The sequence below is a fragment of the Haliaeetus albicilla genome, chromosome 14 (genome assembly GCF_947461875.1).
Source record: "Haliaeetus albicilla chromosome 14, bHalAlb1.1, whole genome shotgun sequence".
Classification (NCBI taxonomy): Eukaryota; Metazoa; Chordata; class Aves; order Accipitriformes; family Accipitridae; genus Haliaeetus; species Haliaeetus albicilla.
Window position 1 is genome coordinate 27792645 of NC_091496.1, and position 25622 is coordinate 27818266.

At 40.0% G+C, this 25622-nt stretch overlaps 1 long non-coding RNA gene across 1 annotated transcript; it reads left to right on the forward strand.

Annotated features, from left to right (window-relative positions):
* Positions 1-9831: 9831 nt before the first annotated feature.
* Positions 9832-24611, forward strand: LOC138688990 (uncharacterized). The gene is made up of 2 exons (XR_011327798.1): positions 9832-9928; positions 10717-24611. It is a non-coding gene; the product is annotated as an uncharacterized lncRNA (long non-coding RNA).
* Positions 24612-25622: the final 1011 nt, after the last annotated feature.

Sequence of the window (25622 nt, forward strand, 5' to 3'; positions counted from 1 at the left end):
ACATTCACAATAGGTTCAAATGCAAGCAAAGAGACAGCATGATGACTCAAGACATACTTGTGAGCTGCACTCCTACCCCCCCAATTCCTCTTTGTTCCATGAGTGGGAGGAATAAAAAGGCCAATTGACAGACTTGAAGTTCAGACCCACCCTTCAGGGTGCTTCTGTCCAGCAACTATTATTTTTTAGCATACAGATATGGGGAGCTGAGTGCAGCCCAAATGTGTTCAGCAGGCTTCTGGTGGCTGCTTGCGTCAGGCACAGAAATTTGGGTTTGCTGCTGCTGAAAAGCAAGGTCGGAGCAACCAGCAGAGGATCCCAAAGTAGCCCCTTGGCTACTGAAGTCAGACCATACTGGTTTATATCAACTACGTTCTACCTTCCCCCTCACTAGAGGCATGGATCGGGGTACATGTGCACAACCAGGGAGCTGCTTTTGAACAGCTCTACCCGTTTGCCCGCCACTCCTGCTGCATCTCACTCTACCAACCAGCTGGAGCAGCGAGTCCGTAGCTCCACTTGCTCAGCTCCAGCTTTGCTAAAAGCTGGGGGGTGGTTCTTCTTGCAAGGTCACCCAAATCACAGTCTGTCACTGGAGAGTGGTCTTGCAGTATCAGCCCCCTTTATAAAAAGCAATTAGCACCTTTTTTGTTCATGTCCATCTGTGTTTTGAAATCTATAATTGTAATAGCTGATAAATGTTGACGTCTGTCAAGACAGCGCCATGGAAAATGAAGCGTTTTCCTTTGTAATCTCTGAGGATTTGAAATAAAGTGGTGATGCAATTGCTCTTGAAAGAATAATATTTTTCATGAAAAGCCTGTTTAAAAGCAATAAAAGCTCAAGGCTGCATACAACTTGGGAGGTTGTTTATTAAGAACCCCTTAAAACATGCTGTTTTCAATAACTCTGGTAGTTACTTTGGAAATGATTTGTGTATGAATTATCAAGTGAGGTTGATGGCAAAGCCTGAGCAGTGTAAAGCTCTGATCCCTGACTTTTCTGGCAAAGGTACAGAATGCAAGGAGGCATATACAATGTTCAGTAAGGGGCATTTTTCCAGTTTCCCTCCCCAGGGGTGCCAGGCTCAGCTTTCTGCCAGCATGGCTGGACAGAACAGTTTGAAGGACAAAAGTAAGAGTAGAGAGCAATGACCACAAACAGGGTGGATGTCTTCTCCAATCTTATATAATGTTCTGTAACATGCTTTGGACAGATTTATGTTTTTTAATCTCTGTGTAGGTAACAGCCAAAGAATTATATCATATGACATGAAATGCATGTGTATGTATGTGTGTGTGTTTCCACACTTTGGTCCAGGTGTAGTTCTTTATGGCGCTAAACTTCTGCTTGAAGGTACCATCAGCTACTGAAGAGCTATAATGTATCTCCATTTTCTAAGCATTATGCATTTTGCTGCTGTATTTTTAACACGTTGAAAGGTGAAATTGCTCATTATTACAACTTCTTTGTATTAGAATAGTCTCTCAAAACTTATTGTGGTATGTGTGCACAAACATTGAACAACAAGTAGTCTCTCAAAAAGCTTGTAATCAAAAGTATAGGCCCAGGGACGAAGAATGGGTGCGGACGGATAGATGGGGCATCCCAGCGAACAAGCAAGGCTGTGGTAGGCTCAATAGTTTTATTACTGTGTTTTCATATACATTATTGGAAAGGGAGGTTTAAGGACTGGTTTGGAGAAGGATTATGAAGATGCATCTTGCATGTTCACAGCAATTCCTCTGAGGCGTGAAGTGCAGCTTAAGGGGAAACATCTCAGCTCACACACAGATTTTTTGGAGAGGAAAGTTCTCAGCCAAAAAGTTTTCATATTTGTCCGTGGTGAAGAATGGGTTAAGTCGGTTACATTTAGACTCTAACCAATGTGTACTTTTATTGAAAAATGTGGAGTCAATTAAACTTTTGTTTTATAAGGATGTTCCTGTTTAAGCTTTGAGCATTAGTTTGATTATTGTAGTGCTTTATATACAGATAGAAACTGTCTTTCCTGGCTGTGGCAAGGATACCAGTTACATGTCTTTTGGCAAAAGCTTTCACAATTATAATTTGCACTTGAGAAAGCTCCCCAGTCTTTGCAACAAGACAATGGATAATGGCCACTTGGGCCTCATCTATTCTATTTTGCTTGTCTGGATGAGTTTGATTCTCAGGGGTTTTTTGCTTCTTTCCCCTCTCCCTTTTATAAATTATTTCTAACCTGATCTGAAGTTATCATCATTCTCATATACATAGCAATTTGCATTTTCAGAGAGATGAAGGACAAGCTATTCAATTCTCTTGTAATTTTATTGGAGTTTTAACAGATGTGTACTTCAAATACGTTATTTTCTTTTCAAGATCAGTATTGAAAATCTTAATGATTTCGGAGAGGCTGAGAAGAGTCTTTTATTTTATCCTCATCTCTCTGTGATGTACCTGGGGAATTTTTGTTACTACCGTTTCACAGATGGACTACCGGGATACACAATGTCAGATGGGCTCTAAATATTTGTCTGCATTAGGAATGAGGTGTAAAAACATTGACGGCAGCCCTCACCTGGCCATGCGGTGAGGCTGGAAGGGAGAGGCAGCTTCACAGCTGAGAATTCAAGAAGAGAACCAGGCAGTGTTAGTGGAGAGGTTACAGCCCCTTTTCCCAATTTTCTGTCTGATAGATGTGTGCCTGGGTGTAAATCCATATGAAGGAAGCAGGTGTAGTGAAGTGAGACATTTGGGTGGCATTCAGGGATATGCAAGATGCGTTAAAATGAGGCAAAACCTGAAGGATCTTGGAGATTAAAGATACAGATTAGAATCTTGATTTTCTTGTTTTCACAGTGGGCAGATTAAATATTCAGATTTGACATATATAGAGAGGTTTAAGCTGCAAACTCCAACACATTGTCTTGATGTAGCCACATCTGTATACGAAAACAAAAAGTAAAAATTGCTTGTTTGAAGAGTGTACATAAGAAAAGCTGATGGGAGACTTTTGGAGAAAGTGGGTGCATCACATTTGTGCTCATTTGTCACCACTGAAGCAGTGACTCTTGACTTGTTCTATGAAAAAAGGATAATTTGGTCCTGCCTCTGTGTATGGAAACTCCCTTGCTCTCAGCTGCTTTTCTTGTAGCTTTCTGCCCTGCGGAGTGTAACATTCACTGTTTTCGGTGATCAATGTAAACAAATGTAAGCAACAGCTAAACATGTATATTTATTTTGCAAGATTATATCCAATGCTGCTGAATTTAAGCCAAAAGCTTCTGCGAAGACTGGTTTTATATGTGTCAGGGTGAAAGCTGCTTAAAGAGTCAGAGTAGACATGACAGGATAAATGCGTTCAGGTCAAAAACTGCTTGCAGAAATGATTTCAGGATTTTCGGGATCTCTTTTAGCCAAGCTACGTTAGTGGTAATAGAGATGTTTATAGTAGCTTTCAGCACAGCCTCGGATTTCTACTATGAGAAAGGAAGAAAGAAAGTACTCCCATGAGGTCTCCTGAGTTACTGTTTTGATGATTTACCAGTTAGTGCTCAAATGGTCTCCAGTGAGGGGGTGAGAAAGTTTGCTGTTTAATACCGACAATGGGAATACAGCTCCTCGTGAGCAGATGGAGAGCGTGGGGAATAGCAGTGGGGCTGGGCTCAGACATTTTTAGATATTTCTTTTTTCTTTTCTCAATCAATAGAAGTCTGGAAATGTTTTCAGCATGCTTTGATAATTCATTCTCGTCCATTTTCATTTCTTATTCAATTTTTGCTTCTCACTGCAATTTATGGGATGTATCAGCAGAGCGGTTATTAATGTGTCAGCATATGTTACAGGGTAAAACTCACAATGAGTCAGTGGGACCCGGCTTCGAGTGCTGAAATAAGTGATGATCTAGTGAAAAAACTTCCAGGTTGGGATTTGGGGGCTGAGTGCACTTGTGATACGTACTTCAATGTTTACAGCAGTACAGGGACTGTTATAATCAAGCTTTCCTGTGTGCTTAAGGACATTAAAGATTACAAGGGACCCTAATGGCATTGCAGAAAGTATTTAAACCAGGTTCCTGCTAAGTGGGCCAGCTGCACGTGGTAAAAGGTTGGGAAAGGGATGTAGGGTGTGGGGAGCTGCTCAGCTCCGGATTGCAACTCATGAGCCCGTTCGTGCTCCAGGCTTGCCACAGCTGGGGAGGAAAACCATCTGCTTCAACCTTGCAGCAGGGTGGTCAAACAGCCAGCTGCTACTGTTCAGCTGGCCGGCGGTAGCTCGTTAAAATGTGGTGACCCAAGTGTTTCTGACTGTTTATTCATATAAGCAGAGCAAAGGCAGGCATTAAAGTTTGGTGGAGCGTGAAACCAGAACCTGAGCGCTGATCAGAGCTTCAGAGCTTGTGCTGTTAGCCCACTGAAATGGAAAAGGAAAACGGATATTGTGGAGGAGATACGCAGACAGCTCTGGTGCTGGTGGGATCTGCAGGAAGGGCCAGATGATTTCTCCATGAGCATCCAACAGTTAAACCAGATTCTGATGGAAAACCATTATAAAAGCAGTAACTGTGCTTGGCCGCTCTCTGTTGCAAACATTCTGTGATTAGCTGTCAGTGATGGAGGGTCCTGCTCTTTAGCTTGGATCACACCATGTTTTCTGGAGATTGCTAAATGCTCTGGTTTAATTAGGACTCTGCTAATGGTTGGTTTATACTTCTGTTGGTGGAATGTTGCTTTGCAGGACGCTAATGTCCGGTGGGAAGCAGGTGATGACTGGGGGTGTGAAGCAGGGTGCTGTCATTTGTGGATGGCTTTAAAAAATTAAAATCAAACCCTTCAACAGCTGCCACAAGCTTAGGTGTTTTGGACGTTTTAAAAAAAACCTGATAGTTTTTTCTGAAGGTGCAGATTCCTATCCATTCAGCAGCTGGGTCAAATACATCTCAGAACTGTTTATGAAAGCTGCCCATCTGGAATCTGACTTTACATATGACAATCACTTGATTTAGACTAGCATGGCTTAGTTTGCATTTCTGAACCACACTTCAGGGGTTTACTACCACTAAGTTTTCCAGAAGATTTGTGCAACTTGCTGTTTAACAACTTTCTATGTTGAAATCTCTTTGATCTTCTCACAGGTTTTTGCTCTTTTCATGCTTTGGATATGGAAAGGGAATACTGAGCATGTTATGCTTGAATTAGGTTATTCTCTTGTGCCGTTCCTTTACAAAAATACTTACTATCTGATAAACTACTTATGCTAAGAATGCATTTTTGGTCGGTTTGCAATATGTTGATGATCCAGAAAGTCTCCAAGGAATTTAGGACATTCTCAGCAATAAATTAATCCAGCCTTGGAGAAAAAACACCCCCCCCCTTTTTTTTGCTAAAATACAGAAAAAAATATTTTCCATTCTTATTCGTCATATAGTTTTAGAATGGCTTATTAGAAAGCCAGAAATATATATAGGTCAGCTGCGTACAGAGTGATGAGTTTGTTCTTTCCAGGGCATTGGCCATTCCTACACTTAGGATTCATAAGGCTCTGACTTTTACTTGCACAAAGAGTGCTTCACAAACAATATTGTTGGGGTTTTTCTTAATGTATACTTTATTTATCTTTTTATAGTCTGATAGCTTGGTTGATAGTTTGACTTCTTTAGGTAAAGTAAGTAATTTTTGAGGTAAAAACCTTCCTTTATGAAAATGGATGCTGCTTTGCAAAAAGTAGAATTTGCGGAATACTTTTCAAAGGGCATACAATTTAAAAATATCTACTCTGAAAACTCCACTGAGAAGAGAGATGAGGAGAGAATGGAAGACAAATGCCCATGTGAGCAACTGATATTTTTGCTAACTATTTTGTGTCAAATAAGCATAGTTGTTCCCATTCTTGAAGGTGCACTTGGATTACATTCCTTCTCTCTGTAAGACTTCTCTAGTATGACTTGGCCTGCCCCTGCAGTGTCCATGCGACTAGTCCATGTAGTACAACACACATATATGTAATATATCTATATATATATACAGTATATGTACAAATGTATACCTATTACAGTGTTTTGCTCTGTCTGCCTTACCCAAAGAAGGGCTACAGGAGCAGATAGAATGCAAAGTTACTTTCTAGACAGGATGTACATGATCAATAACCAAAGTCTAGCAAACTGTGATTAACCTTCAGTGGGCTCCTTCTGTTTTTTTTCCCTCCAGGCCACTCCCTCCCAAGGCTACGTGCTCTTTCTCTTTCTGTCTGTCACATAGCTTTCTATTAAATCCAGATGGAATAAGGGAACTTTTGCCTAAATGAGTCAGCAGCACCCAGTGTGTTCAACAAATGCTGAAAGAAATTATGTGTACGTAATGCTTGCATCTTCAAATTTCCTTCAATGTTCGTGCTTGTAGCAGCGGTGGTAGGAGACATAGCAGAGAACAGTGACTACGTTAGGGATCGGTTTGTTCTCCAAAACTGTTTTGACCAGAGCTAGATGATCCTTGAATAAAATGCCAGCTACGCTGTCTTAGTAGCAAGGAACACTGAATTGTGGAGATGAACTAATAAGAACAGGAATAAGAAGTTTTAAAGAGACCTACTGTAGACAGGTCTGGGAGAAGAAAATATTGTTAGTCCTAGACTGGCAGATCTTTTACACATTCATTGCTTGGGAGACTACTCGGTCTATTTTGGAAATCCCACATGCATTTTTCTTTTCTTATTTAGTTGCCCTTCCTCTTTTGCCATTAAAAGTCCCTCTCTTTTTGTATTAATGCCTTTCAAACTGTAGATTGCTGTATCTCTTTAATTGTCATAGAGCCAAGGTCTTAAAAATCCAGTGCTATTTTAGTCACTCACTACATATCAGTCTCTCCAGCTCTCTGATCATTTTTGCTGTTTTCTGGACTCTTTCCATTTTCTCCCTCGGCCTTCTGATAGTTAGACGGCTATAACTGCATGTAGAATTCCTGGCAGGCACACAGAGAGTAAGGTCATCTACAGAGAGATTTTCACCTCCTTTCCTTTTGTCATGTTGTGTTTGTGAAAAAAGCTCAAAACTGTTTTGTTTGTGTTGCAAACAGTGCATTTAGTTTTTTAGTATGGGCTCTCAGGCATTATATCTTTAAGATTAATCAGAATAAATGCTTGGCCTCCACTGCTTCTGTTTATGCCAGCTGAAGGTCTGCGCCTTTTATTTTATGTAGGCTGCTTCAATTTATAGCTGAGGTTTTGTTTATTTGTTTTATGTGTGTGTGTGTTAATGTTCCTTCTCATTGATGCTATTTATCACTTTTCCATGGCTTGCTTCTTTTCCTCTTTCACAAAGAATTCTATGTAAAAACCCCCATCCTCCAGTGCGAAACCTGTTAGTCCTGCAGCTGAAATAAGTCAGAGCTCCCACTTTTCCAGCTGAACCTTTGGGAATAAGGGCAGAATCAGAGACTTGAACGTCAAACTACTCGATGACCGTATCCAGGCTATATATGGTAAAACAACCCAGGCAATATTCTAGGCCACTCTGAGACTTAGCCCCATCTTGCCCTTTGAGGCAGTTTTCCCTCGACCTGAGCTCTGGTTCCTTGAAGCTCCTGCTCTCGCTGGGCCAGGCGATGCTCTGAGGAGGTTTCTGGGGCCCTTCTAAGGAAGCACCTGGGAAGCGTACCTCTTACCCCCAAAGTACTAGGGCAACAAAGGTACATATATATACCTATACTTTGTTTTCATGTTGGTGACTATCTAAAACATATGCTGGGCACTCCGAACCTTTGAATATCAGGTTTATTAGATAATATTGACATATTATACTGAGAGCGTGGCAAGCCTGAGGCATTTCTTGGATTATGACTCATTCTGTTTTCCATTTCAGCAGCTCCAGGTTTATTTTGGTGGCTTAACCAAGTATTTTAGGTTTGTTTAACTCTTTTCATTGTAAGCCTTCTAGTTTTCTTCAAATTTTTTAGTAAAAAGGAAGCAAAAGACAGGAGAAGACAGCTTTTGAGGGCCTTCTGACATGAATACAAAAGTACCAGTATGGTCACCTGGACACTGAGAGCTGATAGACCAGGGCTTTGTTTTTCCCTATATATAACTTCTGGCAAGACATCTGTGCTTTTTGTGCTGTATTGTCTTTATCTGTGTGACTCATTACCATTTCATTGTGTGGGTATGAAATGCAGTTTTGCCAGGCTCATGTTTATTAATCCTGTGAAGCATATCAGGGAACACACTTGCCTTTATATGTGCCCAGTGTGCCATTTAAAAACATGTTAGTGTGTGCCACACGATACTGTATACACAAATTCCAGCTGTATCATAAAAATTCAAAACTTTCTGGCAAACTCTCCTTTTCTCTCAGATTAATTTTATAGTCCACATCCTGGTGACATTGTATAAGTACCCAAATTCTCAGAAACAGTATATTAAATCTTCTTAGTCACTTAGTTTGCCTCATTGGTATAGCCTTTGCTTCTTGAATTGATTTGTAATAAGGAAAAGTACTGTTCAGCATGCTTGGTACGGAAAGCTACGAGGAATGTGAAAACTGTTTTAAATAGACTCTGCCAGTTGTGTGTGATAAGATGGATGCAACCTGCATCTTCACAGTGAGGCTGAAAATACAGTAAGGACTCAACTCTGGGATCACCACAAAGTCTGATGAAAGAGCAACATATCAGGTTGTTTACTGGTTCCTCTCTTGCTCCAGTGGAGATGATACATTTTGCCCAGTCCTTGATTTGCAGTAGATCAGGTCAATGGCATGGGTAGGGTCAAAAAAAGACCACTCTTTTCCTAGCTCACTGCCTGCCCATCCTGTTGTTAGGCAGCAGATGACTGATTTCCCCGTTGTGCTGTTGCCTGTGGTGATCTTTGTTAATGCTGGGAGGAAAGCTGAGGCGCAAAGGGACACAGAAGAGCCCATTGCTACCCACGCTGAGTGCACAGGATGAAGCACAAGCCTGCCCAGAACTGTTACCAGTAGAAATAGCAGTGCAACCTTTAGGGCCAGGCATTCTGCAGATTGACCGTGATGTATTTTACTGAAAATGCTCAGTTTGCCTGGGAAGACATCCTGTGAGAGGCTGGCTAGGAGGGATCTTTAAAAAATAAAGGAGAATGCAGTTGCAGCACAAGGGCTGTGCAGTCTAACTGTCCCTCTAATAGGTGTCAGAAGAAAAAAAGGCTCACCTTTGCTTGTCATACATAGGATGCAGATTATTCTGCTATTTTTAAAGATACCATTTTAAGACAGGCCTGTGAAAAAAATGTCTTTTCTTTCTGTTTTGTTCCATTCAGAGACATTATTTCCGGATCACTGTGACATGAAAGAGCATGTATTTAGAGAGTATTACACAGTGTCTCTGACAGAACATAGCTGAAGGCAACGTAATCTGGAGAAAGATGCCTCATAAATTCCACCCTATCTCACGACCCATCCAGCAAAGGTGGTTTTGTTCAGACACTGACCAAAACCCAGCTATCATCATGTAGGCAAGGAAGATTAACAATAGACAATGTGAGCATTTACCCAGAGCTCACCAAGGAGTGGGTGGAGAGCAAAAATCTGAAGAAAATTCAGGAACACAGCTGAAGCCTGACATGATTAACAGAAGCATGTTTTTGTTATTAATATGTTCTCAACAGCCGAAATCTTTTGCTGCTTGCTAAGTGCTCTGTACAAGCCAGTTTTGCAGCAGGGAAAGCTGCCCAAACATTCCTGCTTTTGCAGAGAAGTGCCACATGCCTCCACTGCGTGCAACGTTTGAAGATGTTGCAAAGTTTTTTCCCTGTAAGATCGGCAAACTATGACTAACAAATAAAGAATCAGAAGAGTACAGTACTGGCTCTGCCATCCTTCCCCCCCGATAAACTCGCTCTCTCTTATCTGCCCTGGCAGTGTGTTTGCTCTGGGCATCCATGTCCTGACGGCTGCAAGAAAGCAGACGCTGTGGCAAAGCAGGTAAGCAGCACAACGCAAGCTGAAGTGGTAGAGAACAGGTAAAAATGAAAGGCAGGGAAGGGAAAAAGCCCGATATCAAAGCAGCATTGTCTTTTCCCTTTGGACATTATACAAAACTCCACTAATAACCTCTATAGCAGAAATTTATAGAACACAATCTGGATGGAGAGGAATTTTGCCTCTCGTGTGCTCTGGGTCTTGTGGCTTCTACATACAGTGTCCAAAAGAAGCTGAGTGCTGCCCAGGTTTTATGTTTCCCAGGTACAGAAGTTACAGGAGCAATGAATCTTATCTGTGTTTTTATCTCAGCATGCCTGGCAGAGAGAAGGGGGCTTGGCCTTTGGAGTCTGCGCACGGCTCAGCCAAATACTTCATGTCAACTCAAGTTTAGGGAAAGCAAAGAGAGATTCAGCACAAAGAAATTGTTTACATTCTGGGGCTGCCCTTTTGCAGGTGGAAATCAGGGTGGCTCTGTCTTTTGAAAGCCTGAGGAATGGAGAGGTTGAAAGGCTGAGAGCATCTACCCCTATTCTTTACTATGTGAGACAGACTTATTTGGTCTGATTTCTCTGTGAGGAGGGTTTGAAAGATACTGAAGTGGAAATCCATATAGTAAAGACGCCCTGTGAAAGAAGAAATTTGTGGTTTGTTAGTAGTATAATGCAGTAATTGAGGTTAACTACTGAAACAATATTTGTTGCTCTATTAATGGTCAAAGAGTTTGATAGTGAAAATAAGCTGTTAAAATAATTGCTTAAAGTTTCTTATATTCACACTAACTTTCAAAGCAGGCTGTCAGCTCTGCCAGCGCATCAGTTAGCATCACTGAAGACCTGTTCCTGTACAGAACCTCTCTGCAATCTATCTGAACTGGGAACCAGGGACACGCGGACGGTAACGAAAGCAGAAACTGGAACCCAGTTGCTTGCTGGGCACGAGGCAGCAGTGCGGTCCAGTGTTACAAGAGAAACTGTGATCCCTGAATTCTGATTTTGGTCAGTAAGAGAAAGGAGAAATAACATTAAGCATTTTTGCATTAAAATGTGCTTAACTGTGCCCACCTATGTTAATAGTCTAGCAGATGAACATTAGAATTAGTGGTCTATCAAAGTCCAGGGCCCTTGCTACTAACCGTTCTCACCAGTAAGGGATACCGGTGGTTTCTGAAGAGCTCTGGGAGCAGGTCAGGTTTGGTAACAACTATGTTAACATCTGGCCAGGTGGTTGGCTAAGCATTTTAACTCCATTCACCAGAGCAGAATTCAAGATTGAGGACTCAGTCCATTCATTCAGGAAAGGCGGCCTCTCCGCCTACCAACTCCATCGACGAGCACGAGTTTGAAAACACAGTAGGAGCTCTTTCATGCCTCTAGCAACGCACCGAACGCTTTTATGACAGGCAGGTAATTGTTCTGGGTACGCCAAAAGATCAAGTTTAACAATTTATTACCAGATAAGAGAGATGTAAATATTGTTTGATGGGAGCTGGCCAAGTGCCGACCTGCAGCACGGCTGTTAATCGGGGTGAGCTCCAGGGACGTAGCAGAAAGGTTCAGCCACTGCCAGGAGAACAAAGTGGCAGCCTCAGGGGTGGCTGTTGTGGTTTCTGGTTCCTCTGCACTCATTTAAAGGGAACCTTTCTTTTTAGCGGTGGGGTTACAGTTTCATTTTGTGGAATGTAAAAATGTTTGTAATTTTTTCCTGTGGTTGTGTGACACCATCCACATCTAAAGTTTGGTTTACGTGAGGTTTGATAGACTGCTGTATTCATAGGCTTCTTGGGTGTTGGTTTGGTGTTAACTCTGGGGGCTTTTATTTGGCTGAGCCATTTTTTGCTGAAAAATTGGCATCTTACTTTTGATAAAACTAGGTCTTTTTTAAATTTTCAGTGAGGTGGGAACAGTTAGATTATTTGTATTGTGTGCCAGTAAAAACCACAATATCCTACTTCCCCCTTGGCTCGTTAGGGCAATTCCCCGTTATTTGCAGGCTTTAATTTCCAGCCTCCTGAGGCTGAAAAAGCTGAGAACACAGAACCCAAAGCTTATTTATAGAGTGGTTCTGCTAGCCACAATGATATTGTGCAAAGCGCCGCAGACTGTTCTGGTCTCAAAGCTATTAATATATGCTGACAGCAAGGGTCTCCACTTTGCAAATTGTGGATATTTTAGCTGGAGATATATCAGCTCAACTCAACCAGAAAATAATTCTTCTTTTGGGTGAGAATAAATGAATAGGAGAAGCTAGATGCCAAAAGAAGTCTAATAATATAATGCATTATTTCCACTTACCAGGACAACTTATTGTACTTCTAGCTTAAAAATTTAGCAGGGGGATTTGTTTAGACTGTGAATTTGTCTTGCTGCTAAACAACAAGGGAGACAAACTGTGCTCAGCTCCTTTTGGAACCACCCTCAGAAAAAAAATCATTTAAAAAAATGAAGCAAACCAAATATGTGTCAAAAATGCTGCCTTTCACTTCAAGACTCACTGCCAGTAGAGTCTTCAGTACTATGACTTTTACATCCTTGTGCCCCGATTTCTTTTTGGCCCAATTTCTTAATATCTTGGTTTACAGCCTTTTGTCATCAGGCAAGGAAACAGAGAAAGCTTATTGCTCCTAATTCCTTGTTAGAAGAAAGAAAATGTAATTGTCTTTAGAAGTCCTTTCTCTCTGTTTCATTGCAGAACATTAATCTGGAACCTAAATAAACTGTCCCAGAGTAAAAAAGTATATTGTACACATTTCATTTTGTTTTACAATATTATATGGTGGAGATATATGGAATGTGCTTTAGGACAGCTTTTAAATACTGACTTATCTTCTTTTTTTTATAAGTAGCCAAGCCAGAAACTCATCACTGGAAATGAAAACAGATCTCTATAGGTATGAAGCATGCCAAATACTGTTGCCTAGTCTGATTTTGTATTTCTGTTTACGTTATCACTAGCATGCCACTGTTTTTTTTTAAATTACCTTGTGTCCTGCAGGATGAGATAGTAACATACTTCCCTTTGGCTTTCAAGCTGTAATTAAAATGAGCTTAGTTTACCATTTTAATGAGGAGAACTCCCTGCACAATTCTCTGTATCATGCATCAACACAGATTCCTGTTTATTCATACTGAGAGATCTGTTAGTACTATGTTATACTAACATCTGCATCTTGAAACAAAATGCACCCATTTTTAAAAATCTGTGAATGAATAGGACGTGTAGTCAGGTTGATGGAATATTAAGCTGATGAAAAGTTCAAGTGTAAACAATCAGGGAAAGCCACCTGAGCTTATCTAATTAACATTCAGAAAAATGCGAAGGTGTCGGGAGAAATATTCCTGTATGTCTTGACACATTTCTTTGTTCTTCTACCCATCAAGATACAATCCCTACACAATAGAAGTCCGGGGGTTGTTTAATGTCTGGGTAACTGAGAATAGAATAAGAGCTATACTGCCTGTTTATGTGTCTTATATCTCGGATCTGGCAGGAACGGGCTGCAGCCCCGGCCGGCCGGCTTAGGTAGGCTGCCTTCCCGTGGGAGCCACATGGTGATGGGGAGGGAGGCAGGGTGGCCCCAGCACCCTTCCCAGCGGGGACTGGGGGTGTGGGTCCTGCAGCGCAGAAGCCCTTCCAGCTCCCACCGGTGAGGCATAACCCTCGTGAGCTGGACGGGACAGGACTTCACGTGGGAGGCAGCGCCGGTGCAGACAGGGGAGATGTTTCCATCCCGCGTGGGCTGTAACAACAGGGGGGACTTGAACTGCAGTTCTTGCATTGAAGTGAACACAGGGACTGCTCCGCACCAATTATTTTGATGTAATAAGGTGATGTGAGAAGTCAGAAGAAAAGTACATGGCTTCATGAAATGTCCTATGATGGGACTATCTGGATTTACCGTAAGAGACATAGTCGTGCTTAAGTAGTGCTATCTATTCTAAAGAACCTGCTTTTACCAGGCAGAGTTTTTATTTAGAGACAACTGAATAATGGGAAAGCAGTTTTGAGTGGTGGTAAATTCTCTGTGAATGCATGTAGCCACATCTGAGAATATTTTTACTGAGATGACAACACTGCAGTAAAATACCTAACTGGTGAATGCCAGAGCGTGAACGGTGGCTTAAAAATTATCTTTTAGTGAGAAAATGAAAGCTAAATTCCATTTACAGGAGAAAAGAGAAAGCTGCCTCTAAATGCCTTTATTGTAGTGTGTGTCTTTCTCCATGAAACAGCTTTTGGAGCTGCTGGAGAGCTACGACATGGAGACCCCTCCAGCCCCAACATCCCCTATAAGCATATGTTTAACTTAGCTTTTTGCCTAGAACATTTTCACTGACCAAATGCTGGCAATATTTTAGCATCCGTGATGCTAATTTGTATGTATGGAATGTTTTTAACAGTTTGATAGGAAAGAGCTTTAGAGTTGTACAATATGAGATGGCTGTATAACTTTTTCAGGGTCCTGTAAAGATTTATATTCCTCATGAAATTGGGGCATTCCTTGAGCAGACATTGCCTTTCTTCATAGTAAATCACCTCCAGTACCTTTGGTACACATGAATTTACCAAGAGCATGTCTCTGAAAGGTCAACAGATTGCTCAGTCTAGTCAAAACATCTTTCCAAGTTTTAGATTGCACAAACTTCAGTCTTGAGAAAGGTGCCCTTGAGTGAGTCCCTTTTTTATAAAAAAACATTGCGTTGATTTGCCAGTGAAGTTTCAGCATGTTTCTTCTTCTCGAAACATGTTGCTAAGGGACACTGTCTTGTTTTGTATTCACCATTTGGGCAATACTTCACCATGCACTAGGAAAATCACTCTGAGGAACGTGGGCTGCTGATTAATCCAGCACTGATGAGCTGCTGTCCATGACCACCAAGAAGGTGGGACGCAACACCACTTTATTTAGATTTTATTCACTGATTGAGACAAATGCTTCATTTTTAGCAATGCTGTGCTTTGCGACAAAGAAATCCTGGGTCCCGCTTCAGCGAGTAGAAAACACATTTGGCAGTTGGGTGCTGACACTGTAATCGTTATTTCTCAATGGCCTGTTGCAGTACTTTCCAGCCTCACATTGTTCATGCCTTAATCACTTCCCTGCTGCCACTTTTGTGCTCTCAAGTCTCATAGCTTCTCAGAGTCCAAAGTTCAGTGGCTAAATCATGGACTTACTCAAGGAAATGGAAATGTCCCACCCTTCTCAGTCACTTTGCACTGGCCTTCTACACAGCTTTAAGGACAATTCAGACTTTGCCCTTTGTCTTCCAAACCTTTCCTCTATAAGCTGAAATACGTCTACTCTGTGACGATGACTGACCAGATTTTAATTGAGCTATTTATGATGTTTAAAGGGCCAAATGGCTACCGTATTTCATATTTTTAATTGGGAATAAAAATTCTCATGAACTACAAATGTTGCATCAGGCAACATTGTGAGAAGGAGTTCCCCGAGATATCTATGAACGTTTTCTTCTGCACATGGTTTTCAGGCGATAGTCTGGGGACGGCAATGAACTTTAGATATCCTCTGGAGATTCCTGGAAGAATTTAGTCTTCAGTGGTATTATGAAAAACTGAGGTTCTCTTGGTGGCAGGAGCTACACACTTAAACATCAACAGCCATTGCATACAAAAAGATCGGGTGAAATTGTGGCCATCTCAAAGACAATAATAAAACATATAATAATTAAATATTTCTGTCTTCCAAATTTAACTGTCTTAAAAGTGGAAATTCTATAATTTAGACATTTAGCCTAAGCTAGTTTGTCTACGGTTAGCAGAAGGACAAGCTCTTCAGAAGGTGATTTGGCTAGTTATTTTAGATATGTGTTTTATAGTTAGGCTAAAATACCCTTAGGAGCCAATTTCTCTCTCTTGACTGTAGACAGTGTAAGGGACAGGCTCAGAATAAAATCCAGCTGTTGTATAGCTGGTTTCGTTTACGCATTGTCTTCTGTGGTTTTGTCTGTGTAGCCTTGGGGCTCTGTCCTGCATTGAGCACTGTGTGATCCTGCCCAGAGTCACCTTGATTTCAGTGGAAGAACAGGTGGTGGTTTTGGGCCACAATCCGGGTTGCATCTACCAAATTATCGGTTTTCTATATTTTGCTAAAATGGAGACATTCAGCAAGTATAAATCAATTTTAGTGATATTTTGGTAGGGAATACAGAAACATCCTGATTCACAGGAAATAACAGGAAATTTTAAAATTCTGTGTTTACAGTTTTAAACACATTTTGTATAATTTTCCACAAAATGGAAAATCTCATTCCCATAAAGCTCTGCTCAAGGTGCAAATCTTCTCAGATGTTTGTTTTACTGTGAAAACCATTCACAAGTAAGGAGTATGCAGATTTTGGTACAGCTTACTTTAGTTAAGCTGTAATTGCTTTGCAGAACTTTTCCAATCTTAATTTTTTTTTTTTAAATCAGAGTATATCAGAAAAAAAAAGAAATCCATTTGCATTTTAACTCCTTCTGTCAGTGTACTGTGTTGGATTTCCCTTGGCTTTCACTTTTAAACTGCTGTTTCTCAGTGGGTTTTTTCTCCCTTACCTCAACACTTGTTCCTCACTTAGGCCATGATTTTGTGAACGTATTATTGCAAGCTAGGTGTCTATTTACACCCTGTAGTTATTGTTTGATAGGTGCTTGTGTGCACATCCCTGCTATGAGTAACTGAGAGGTGTTCTACCAAATTTCTAGCAATATGTAATGAATTGATGAGTCAAAGAAAATTGTAGAAATAATCAGTGAAAATGGAAAATACAAACTTAACTGTGAGAGATTCAGAAGCTATTGGATCATTAGGCTTTACAAGTCTTAAAAAGTGGCAGATTGTAGCAGAATGTAGAGATTTCTACTTGCTTCCATCATCTCATATTCATAAAATTAGTCATCCTTTGCTTCCCCTAGTTCTGCCTTACACAATAGATATAGAGGAATCCACTGGGATAACCACGGAGTTCCAAACCATTGAACTATATTTATTTAGATTACAAAAACAAAAGCAACAAGCCTGGCTGATGAACATCACAGACTGAAGAAACAATGCCTTTAGAAACATGCAAATAGATTTCCTTTAATTCTGGAAGGAGGCCTTTGAAATAAACAGCGTGGTAAATTATTTAGCCTCTATTTTTTTGGAGGTTGAGCTTGCTAATGTTCCAGATGTGAGAGAACAGGAAGTTCTATCATTTCCTCAGAATATGTGATGTGTAGACTTTTTTTTTTTTAACTGCAGATTGGTAAAATAATAAGAAAAATAAAACAGTCATTCCCTTATACAAATATATTATGGAATTAGTATTATTCATGACATCACCTTTTCTGATTTTTTACTTTTTCCTCAGTAACATAATTGTTTTCTATATTGTAAGAATCAATCCAGCAATAGAGACCCATTTTTACTGCAAGTGGGATGAGAAATAATTAGGATGATATTATGAGAATATAATTACAGCTTATTAAGCACTGCTAATAATAATAAAACAGTATTACTAAAACAATGGAATCTATGTTGGGTATTAATGATGATTATTAGTACATATGCAGAGATATATTTCCCACCACAGGTACTGTAAAATGTTGTGTGGCATCATTGATTAGAGAGATTTCTCTGTCAGTTTGTGTAATTAGAAAATATGTGCTTGAAAGGAAAAAGAACATAATTAGAATTTATTTAGATAACTGTAAAATTGCTTCCAGTCTGATAGCAGCTGAAGTGGAGTTGCTGTTCAATCAGTAATTTCCTCATTAATTCCTTTTAATGGTGAATTTTTCAAATTTTTCTTGTTCTATACACTCAGCTCTTCAGAGCTGTGCACTTTTCTTAAAGACACAAATTACTACAGTAAACTCATTCCCACCAATATATATTTCCATGTCTATGCGTGTGAGTTCTATGTATTTTTCTTAAGAAAAGTAGTGAACAGGAGGAATGCTGAACATCATCTTTTGATCATCCTTTTTAGAATCCCATTCTGCACTCTGACTGTGGTTCTGTCAGTAGAAGGACAGCCTCAGGTCCTCAGGGTTGTGGATGCTACGCTTGCACACGTTAGCTGAGAAAGCAGGACAAGCAAATCTATAGAAGGGACAGCACTGTCCTCAGATGTCCAGAAGATATTGACTATTAACAGAAGGAAGCAAGATAGTATTAAAAATGTGTAAAATCACTGTCATTTGATGAGGTTTTGCTCTGTAGTTCTTTGCAATCTGATAATTTTACTGATTCTGTAAATGCTAGGAAATCCTCCAGGAAAGGTAAAACTTGAATTATGCATGAATTCACACATCCTGAAGAGTAAAAGAGGCAAGCCAACATCTTTCAAGAACATCTTTCATTGGATCATATTTTTAAAAATACTGCATCCTATTAGCAGTCCCTGTTTGGTCTTAAAATATTTACATTCCAAGATAAATGTTGACCTAGTGAATAAACAAATTTCTGTGAATGGTTTTCTAGATAAAGACATGAGTGAGTGTCCCAAACACAGAAATCAAACTAATTCACCAGTAAAGATCACAGGACAGGGATTTCCCTGCATCTAGTGAGATTGAAACCTGATCATTGTTAAACACAATTTGTTTAATTTTATCTACTGAAGTATACTTAGACTGTGTTTACTATAACTGTCATTATTAGTGATTAGGCATGCTACGGCTGGAGTTGTGTGAATTTTGGGCAGTACTGATGGCATAAGAATTCAAAATCTAATTCAGGTACAAGCTGCACAGGGAAAGATGGGCTACAGTCTTGTTATAGTGCCAAGTCTGCAGAAATGTCATCCTGCCTTTGTAACCACCCAAGCCTGACAGTAGGTATGTGATACCACAAATAAAGCAGCTGTGTGGAAAAACATCAAGAAGAGACTTACCAGTGCCCAGCTGGAGCTATGCTGAGCTCTGAATTGCACAGAACCTGAAAAAAAAATCTAATGTCTGTTTGTAGTGTGTAGGCTGCTTCAGTATGGAAATCAAATTTTATTTTTCTCCACCAGCAGAAACCTCAGACCAGGGCACTTCCATGTTACAGGCTAATAAAGTGATCATGCAGACAAGATGGAAAAGGACGTAATAACTCTGTGTTACATTTGAAGAGAACAGAATATCAAATATGAGTATAAATATCACTTAATAATTTAGGATTATTTCAGACTGTGTACTTCTCTGCAGAAAAAAATCTACTTAAAGCACTGCAATGTGGCAACACATTCAAAATTGTCTCTGATTCAGCTTACAGGGACTTGTGCGCTGCAAGGTGCCAGAACTCCTTAAATTTGCTGAGATATATTTTGAGAAAGCTGCTCCTTAAAAGCGCCTGACAGACTATCAATAAATTAGTGGGCTATCCATAAAGAGTCTATCCTAAATTGCTTGGCTTCCAAGAGCTTGCCAATAGCCTACTGAAAGTTGTGCTGCAGTAAGGCAAAAGGGGCACGCACACACACACCTGGCAGTAACTACTGCTTTCTTGTCACGAGCTAGAGCAATGCAAGAGAGAAAGACGTACGTTTGGACACCCGGTTCTATCTCAAATGTCGTCTGCAGTTGCACTGATGACTCCAAAGACGTCATAAAACTGAAGCTGTTTCCAGTATCGGATATTAGCAGTATGGCCACGTCCATACTTGAACATGCATTGAGTTACTTTGTGTTGTTTCATAAAATACAAAAGAAACTGAGCCACAGTGACGTAAACTAGGACTAATTTAGGGAAATCAGTGACATTACGCTGAAGTTAGTGCAACTGTCAGAATAATTTGCTTCCCCAAAGGTCCACTTTTAAGAACTGTCTAAAAAACAGGAAACTATATTCAGCAATCCTGAAAACACCTTGGACCATAGCAAGGAAATAAATAGCTCCTTTCCACTCCAAGTAGTTGGCTGTGCTCACGCATTGTTTTTTTGGCCGGGTAACAGCTGTGAAGAGAGGAATATTTTCCAAATGCAAATATAAAAATGCCCTTAGGATGCAGACATTTTTATCACTCTTTGGGAACAGTGCATTCTGTTTTAGACATTAAAAATTCAGCATACAGCACACAGTTCACACCTATTCACTGGATTTCTAATGGTGGTTGGCCTAAACAGCACTGTGCGTGGCAAGGATATAAGGAAGGAAAGACTTGATGCAAATTAAATGGCTTCTAAGTATATAGTCTTCACAGAATTACATTTAAACATTCTCATTCTGTTTCCAGTCCTTCTCTTAGTGAAATCAGTGACAAAACTAATGACTTGAGTGGTATACTGGCAAAATCCTTTGCTTTTAGCACATTTTCTTGGAAAAGTGTCCCATGTCTAAGACAGTAAGACATGTTTTATTACCCTTCAGAAGAGGATAAAACACTATGAGTCAATGTTATCTACACTAAATTGTCTTCTTGTTATGAAAGATAATGTTCTGCAAGCCCTCAATCATTAAATAATAACAAGGATTACTGGCAGAATTTTTGCTAAACAGTCAAAAAAGAAATTATTTAATTTTTAATGGAATTGTGAATTTATTATCAATTAGATTTCCAAGTCTTGTTTAAAGGACAATTGAAAAGTTATTCATGGTCTATTTTGTTCTGATTAGGAATGGATGGAAATTTTCTGGAAGAAGTTTTCCATGAGAAAATATGATCTAATGATATTGAAAAATATCTGAGAAGATTTAAATTCAGTTGAAACTGTTAGTGGAAGCCAGACTGGCTTCCAGATTTTCATCCTGATTGTTGTCCCATTCACTTTGTCCTATTCACTAACTCTTCAGTAGCTCTACTGAGCTAGAATAAAAAAAAAAAAAAAATCTTTGCCATCAAGGACAATTTTGTATTTTCCATTGTTTCATCAAATTCGGAGAGAAAGTGGATATTTGAAATTTAGTTTTAGGGGGGTTATTTTTATTTTACAGAAAGGAAAGTGCAGGTCCCACCCTAAAATATTTCCTAATCCAGAATGTGAAGAAGAGCCAGGTTAAGAAGAGCCAGGACATCCCGAACTTCCACCCAATCTTGGCTTTTAATCTCAAGTAAAAACCTGCAAGGAGGTAAGAATGAAAAGTTAGTGTCAATAAATAAAACTTATTCTTGACTTCTTTCTCTCAAATTTAACATAAGTGCAATTACATTATGCTAAGTAGAAACTGATGTAACTGTACGACTTCCTGATAGAGATGTTATTTTGTTAGAGAAACTATTATAATATGCCATTAGAAATTAAGAAGGCGTATAAGCGCAGGAAGCTGTATTAGCATTTACTTTGGGGCAAATGCAGAATGACATAAATTCTAGAAAATTATCATGAGAGGGAGTTGACTTTATGGCTGCTTTTAGCTTTCTGTGAAAGGTGAACCAGCTACTAGCATTAATGGTAGAGGCACTGCCTCTTTGCTGAACCTGGCAGCAAGCCTGGAGTATGGCAGAGGCTCTTACCCTAGATGTGATCAGTGACAGAAAAAGGTCATGTGTTAATATTCACATTGCAGATGCATTTTGCTCATGGTTTCCCATCTTCTCCTCTAGCATTCTCCCAAGGTTTCCTTAAAGCCGTGTCTGAGTCTGGACTTCAGTATGTGCTCAGGCTCATGTTTTTGCATGGCTTATAGGCAAAGTCAGAGAGATTAATGGCCAGACTCACAATTCAGGCACCTATGTTTCTTTATTAAGCCCAATTTAAGGAACTAGACTCCCTTGAGCAATTAACGTAAAGCCTGCCTGGGCAGTGCAGGTGCTCAGACACTTCTCTTAGACCCAAAAGCTTACCTGGGTACCTTTAATGGCATTGCTACACACGATGGGGCCACAGTTTCTGACTAAATGAATCAGTTCAGTGTTTCTCTCTGGAAGGGCTTGATTTGCTAGAAGTGGTGCGAACACGCCTGGTTCAGCAAGGGATAGCAATAAACTACCTAGGGAAGAGGGAGAGGCAGTGGCCATGTTGTCCTGATGACCTGGGGGAAAAGCACTTGCCTGGGAAGTGGAAGATCTGATTCAGTTTCCTCCACATCCTGAGGAAGTCCCAGCCCCCTCCCATTTCCCAGTCTCTAAGCTAGGCTGGGATGGGGTCACACTCCATCCTTCCTATTGCAGATAGACTACTGATAGCCCAGATGAAGAACTCATGAACCCAAAGAAAAGGTAGACAAGAGGGCTCCCCTGTGGCTTGTGCTGTGTTAGGAGTGGGGAATCTTGGCTTCTGTTCTCTGATGAAGAGTGAATATGTAAACAGCTTGGGAACTGGGCATCAGAGTCTGAGTTACCTCTAAATGAGTAATGTCTTTTCTGGGCAATACCTTAACCTGTGATTTTGGATTGATAGGGATGACTCGGTGTCACTAATGAAGTCTGCAATGTGCCTGCTCTTCTGAATACATCACCACTGTCAGTGGAAGGCATATGTCCATTTTGGCCCATTTAGCAAATTAGCAAAAGTTATGAATAATAGCCATGATAAGAAAACAGGAGATGACTAACGAGTTAAGTTTGGTGGATTTTTTGTTAGAATGTCAAAAGACATTAAACATTTTTCAGAGATAAGACATGTAGTAAGCCTCTGGACTGCCATTAAAGGGCAGTGCTAAGGCAAGCGAGAAAGAAAACACTTGTATGCTTCTTGCAAAAGAGAGGGGTCTGAAGGCTTCACACTTCTCATTAGTGAGGCAACAGAAACTCCTGTTGAAGAAAAGAAGAGGGAATAAAGTAGCAAAAGGCTGTCTTTTGCTGAGATCACTATTCTTTCCTTCATCCTTGTCCTTCTTCCCTTCTGTTCCATCTTCCTCATCAGAGTGGAGCAGGACAGGAGGTATTGTGATATTGTGATTAATCCAGAGCATGGAGCAACTATAATCTTAAATGCCTGTATGTGTTTATGCATGTGTGCATGTGGGTATATTCATGCACTTGTACAAAATTCCATCTGATGCTGACAAAATACATCCAAAGGAAAGACTGATGGTATTTCCTCCTTTTGTTCCTGAGGAGGGTAAGACATTTTTTTTCTGCACACAAGTGCTCCCCTGTTCCTGATGCAATCACTTTCAAAATGTGCTGTCCCACCCAAATGAGGATTGCATCCTACTTTTCTCCTCTGGGGACTGCAAGCTTTAACTTTTAGGGCTTCTCTCTACAAGTACAGTCTTTACTTCCCTCTGCCTCCATGTAGCCAAAGAGAGGGGAGGGTCTGGTCCTGCATCCATTGTGTATACCCTGTACATCACCCACAGTCAACTGTTAATCTTGAAAAAACAGGGTACCTCTCTTAAAACTTGGATGGAACCTCAAGATGGATAGGGGGAAAAAATATGTGACTTTAAAATTATGTTTAATAAATAATAAAACTTAACTCTGAGAATCTGGTGGGGTTTTGCAATGTCAGTCTGTATTATCTGTTATCTTCTGAGTGTATGTCTCCAGGGGCCGCAGAGGTAGGTGCTGAGCCTGGGGCTCTTTCTGACTCAGAAAGGCACAGGGCCAGGAAAAATGGTAGTTCCCAGCCCTTATTAATGAGAGCATGGGGAGATCTTTCTATTTATGGGATCAAAGACCAGCTGACACTTGTTCTGGCACTGAGAGGATTATAAATAAGGATCCTGCTTTTGTGAGTTCCTGAGCACCTTCAAATCTCTTTGACCCTGATGAAGAGGAAGAAGAAATTGTAAATGTGACTGCCTGAAGATTCTCTGTGAAGTCCTTACATTCACGTGGGACAGCAGTGAGAAACGTCAGGAACTTGAGCATCCTCAAGATACCATGACCTCTTTGGACTGTTCCAATCAGACACTTTTTTGCTGAAGCCAGCGTAAATATTTTTGGAGTACAAAGTTATGTTTTTCTTAAATGACTATTGGAAGAAATGACCTTGTGATATGGGTGAAGTTGTATTGAATGTCTTAGATGATGAATGATGATATTATATTGTATCCGATTACATAGTTCCTGAATAGGCATAGTTGGGCTACAGGAAGGGTATTAGCTTGGATATTTGTTACCATTTCCTTTTCATATTATGAAAACAAAAAATATGCAGATCGGCTGTGTATGGTTTGCATAAAAAGATGTGGTTGGTTTTCTGTTATTTACTAATGAAATGCTAAGTGCTATTGTACCTAAAAAAATTCCTTCTCCATGGCTTAACTTTATGCAGTTTTCTATTTTCCTCATTTGTGGCAGAAAACTAAACAAATGTCATATCTGGGTTTTTACCAGTTGTGTAGTGTCATGATTTGGCAGCTCTCTTTTTTTGTCTTTAGTTTATTTAGTCTTTTATTTTTTCAATTGCTTGTCATTGGTTATGAATAATTTCATTATTAATAACCTAATAAATTAATTTTTTTCTAAAATGCTCTGATTGGAGCAACAGGCAGAACAGAGAAGTAAATCATGACTGAACCTTCAGTTCTCTCTGCTTATGACATCTGCCTCCTGCGAATTAATGATTTGCATATAAATACATTTAAACTGCTGCTGTTTGAGTTTCTGTCATCTATTCTGGACCACTGTTGGTCCACTTGTGACCATACCAAACAATGCCAAAAACCTAAATCACTTTTTTAAAAGTGCGATTTTAAAATGCAAAAACCAGAGACAACGAAATGCTGGAGAATTACTGTATTATTAGATAATAACATCATCCAGATAAAGTGGGTTCACGTGTGGCTTTGCTTTAGCAAAATGAAGAGAAAATGTACTGTGAAGATTTAAGATTGAAGGATTATGCATTTTATCCTAATGCTGTTCAATTTCATTTTTTTTCAAGAAAGAATATTTTTTAAAAAATGAAGCAAGATTTTTTAAATTGTTGACCACTTTTTCCCAGCAGCAGCTCAGCAGTGTTTTGCTCTTCTTTCCTGTGAGTCTCTTGCTTCCCCCCCCCATGTTTCCTTTTTTTCTTTTTCCTGTGGATCATCTCCATTGCTTCTGCAGCATCTGCTCAGCTCCTGAAGGCCCTGCATGCAAAGTATTACTGCTGCATGGGGCAGGCTGCTGGGACGAAATGCACATCGTGAGAGCAGCTTACCTGGTTAGTGGGGAGTAGTAGTACCCCGATTTCAAAGAAGGGAAATGCAAGCCCAGAGCCATACGAGAGGTCTAAAGCACTCCCAGATACTCAATCGACAAGTATAAACACTAGCTTGACATTTGCATCCCTTTATCTTTCCTCCTGCCTTCTAAGAAAATGATCTAAGAAAAATGGCCGTAATATAGACACAGTCTCTGTCAGGTTTTGGTTATACCAGGATATTTGGAAAACCCTGTGGCAAATATCTTTGTGGCTAAGAGCTTGTAAAGATGTTTGCAGATTAAAAGCAGCATTCTTTCAGGCTCAGCTTCTAAACAGATCAAATGATCTTAATATCTGCCTTGTAAATGTTTATACTGACAATAAAATCCATGAAGGAAAGATTGAATGGCAAATTCACCTGTATTAAATGTTGATCTCATGGAAAGACTTTTAAATCCACTTTTATAAGAGAACCTTGTTTACAGTGCTGGAGTGTATAACTTGGAGGCTTTTCAAATGATATTGTTTTGGAAGAGCTTTTTTCTTTTCACTAGTTTCCTGAGCAAAACTTGCAGGCTGTCAGATATAAACACATATTTCAGTGGGAACAGTTTATAATAGCTTCATTCTAATGTAAATTTACACCAGTTTTGCATTGGTGTAACTGCTGGCTCCAGATGAGCATCGGTGGAAGTGAGATCAT